Here is a 3,511-nt window from a genome sequence, read left to right as displayed (position 1 = left end):
TACTGGGGGAGAAAATGTCCAAATCTAATTTATTGAGGAAATATTAATATCTCAATAGAAATAACTGGTACTGAAAGGAGAGAAAATAATTGGACTCTGAAAGGATTTTTGGTATATTACTGAATTAATAATTTCTGAGAGGACAGTTGTTTATACTTCTTTGAAAATGTTTACCTTTTCAGTCTTAAGAAAATCATAACTGAGATGTTCACTGGGATATGAAACCTATCAGCTTGGAAAGGATTTAAACAGATTTGACATTTAAAAATAAAAGATAAAATATAGATATAAGGGAGGACACATACTTTGCAATGAAAAAGGTACAGCTTTCTAATAATATTTAGATTTGTTAAATCAATCCTGCAGAGCCAAAATGTTTGAAAGAAAACTTCTCTCAGAGTTGGAAAAATGCAGTATGATTAGTTTTAGAATCCAAGGAAGAGAACTCTGCTGCTTTTTCATGGTATCAGAATGGGGTAAGTTCTACTTACTATAATAGCTCTCAACAGAGGGAATAAAGCCATATTTATTAAAAAAAAAAAAGCCTCATCTGCAGAGGTATTCAAAATGGATAATTTGCTCTTTTTAAAAGATGAATCAATAAGGAAATTATAAATAGCTCACTAAGAGAAAAGGCAGGATGACCTACTCCTGCCCTCAAACATACAAGGTTAAAAGTAGAGATTGTGGGTGCCTGGGTGGCTCAGTGGGTTAAACCTCTGCCTTCGGCTCAGGTCATGATCTCGGGGTCCTGGGATCGAGCCCCGCATCGGACTCTCTGCTCGGCGGGGAGCCTGCTTCACCTTCTCTCTCTGCCTGCCTCTCTGCCTGCTTGTGATCTCTCTGTCAAATAAATAAAATATTAAAAAAAAAAGTAGAGATTGGACAATAGGAAGAGTTGTAGAGGATTTACAAGATCAAATTAAGCAAATTCATATGGTCTTAAGAATAATTTGTAAATAATGAAAATTTTTTCAAAACAACTGCAAGATCAAAAACTAGAAGGGCCCCCGATAGAAAAAAAGAGTAAGTAATGTGGTTCATGCCAAGGTCAACTCTCCATCTGGAGAAGTGAGTTTCTGGCATGTAATTCCAAAAAAAGAGAAGAGTGGTTGGCTCTCATGGCTGGACTATCAAACTCAGTAAGGTTTTATGCCTGGCTTGAATTTATTTTGGATACTATCTGAAAGCAGGCACTGTGTTGTACAGGAATTGTCATGATTTTCATTAAAGCAAAAAAGTAAGAATTTTTTTCAAAGTAAACAGTGTCAGGTAATGAGTGTTGTGCTACCTGATGATCTTATTTTTCCCTGGATGGGGAAGAAGGTCAATCCAAGATGTGACTGAAAAACTAGGACTAAAATGAAAGGGTAAGAAATCCAGTAGTCCCTTTGGGTTTGAGGGACATTATAGTGAGAACACAAGCGTGAGATTAAAGGATAATAAATTGTTGCCTTAGAATAAATGAATGGGGTTTTGTACTTCAGAGGAGGGTGTGTTGCCATAGGAGATAATAAGACACAAAGTGCAGCCTCTGAACTGCACTAGCATAACTATGAGTGGTTTGGTGAAGAATAGTGGAAGTCAAAGTTTTACACATTAAGGACAACAAAGGAGTTTAGGTCTGGGTATGAGGTTCACCATCTACATGCATCCCTGGCTGGAGAGTGTGACTTCAATCCAGGAGCTAATGTATGTGAATGAGGGGAGGAGAGAGCAAGAGGCTGACACTGCTGGCAAAAGAGAGAGGTCAATGAGGATAAAGCCCTCAGAAGGGCCAGGTTTTACTGATGAATGGAAAAAACAGTCATCTGGGCCTAGGATGGGTGACAGGGAGAGTCCCAATTCTATGGTGATTGGAGAATGGAAATTAGTGTTCTCAATGTATGGTTTAATTTTGTTAAAAAAAAAAAAAGACGGTCTAAGCACTGTAGATTCTGGGAATATAGGGCATTTTGTTCTAGTAAAAAAGTGGTTTCACAGAGCACTGTGAAAAAAAAAAAGTGGTTTCACAGAGCACTTATTTTTTGGGAAAAAATAAAGCAAAAAGATGAGTTGGAGAAAGAATTTCAATGTGATTTTTAGTAATCCAGTAAATCAAAAGGTTATTTATCAAGTAACTTCCAGGCATCATTCTAGGACCCAGGAATATAGCAGTGAACAACACAGAGAAGGTCAGTGGCATCAAGAATCTTGGATTCTTATGATTATTTATATAGAATTTTGGAGCAGAGAGGCAGTTTATAGACTTCTTTTCTTCACTTGTCCCAAATTATTATAGCCATCTGAATACCAGTCTAATAAACAGAGAAAGAAAAAGAAAGCTAAAAAGAAAGAAAGAAAGAAAGAAAGAGAAAAAGAGAGATGAAGGAAGGAAGGAAGGAGAAGAAAGAAAAATGAAAAGAAAAGATAGAAGAGAGAAAGGGAGGGAATGAGGGAGGAAGGAAGGAAAAATGGTTTTGTTTTTAGAGAAAAATCGGTCTAGAACAGCAGAAATGTGAAACCTAGATATTTGTGTAGGAGAGGAAAACTAGCCACCAAACTAAAAGATATAATTGAAGGGAGGACTTAACCAAGTGAAGAAGGGACAACTTTAAAATTCTGGGGTGTGACATTAGCACACATTGGGGAATTTTCTCAGACTAAGTAATATCTATCTCAGGTTTTTTAAAGATTGTTTATTTATTTTAGAGTGAAGGAGAGAGAACGTGAGGGGAGGGAGGAGACAGAAGAGGAGAGAATCCTCAAGCAGACACCCTGTGGAGTGAGAAGTCCCATGCAGTGCTGAATCTCAGGTCCCTGCGATCACGACCTGAGCCCAAATCAAGAGGAGGCAAACCATGAGACTGTGGACTCTGAGAAACAAACTGCGGGTTTTGGAGGGGAAGGGGGTGAGGGGTTGGGTGAACCTGGTGGTGGGTATTAAGGAGGGCACCTGTTGCATGGAGCACAGGGTGTGGTGCATAAAACAATGAATCTTGGAACACTGAAAAAATTAAAAAAAAAAAAAAAAAGAGCGGCCTCTTAACCAACTGCTCCAACCAGGCGCCCCATCTCAGTTTTATATATATGTTAGACATACACACACACGTGTATATGACAATTTTTCCCATTCCTTAGTGAATATTCTGCATGGTTAGACATGGCTTTGTAAATGAGTTCTCCCCTTCATCTACCTGTACCATATAAGGAGAAGTCTTCAATCTGTGTCCCTGTGAAAGAGAAGGTCATTTCCTTCTGGACATGATCTTTTATCACACTTGCAACAAATTAAACTTCATGTTGTCATATACTAGTAAGGATTTCTCAGTCCCACAAACATATTGTTTGTACCCTTCTCTCTTTGGAAACTATCAGCCTAACTCAAACAGTGTGAAATTAATTAGAAATTGATTACATAATCAACAATAGATTTTTTTTTTAAACTGAGTATTATATTTCTGCCATCACATAGGGGCTGGAAGTGATGGATGCAATAGATGTTCTCTTTCCAAAGATGACCCAAGTAACC

Source organism: Mustela nivalis (genome assembly GCF_964662115.1).
Source record: "Mustela nivalis genome assembly, chromosome: 5".
NCBI lineage: Eukaryota > Metazoa > Chordata > Mammalia > Carnivora > Mustelidae > Mustela > Mustela nivalis.
This window is presented reverse-complemented; position numbering follows the sequence as displayed.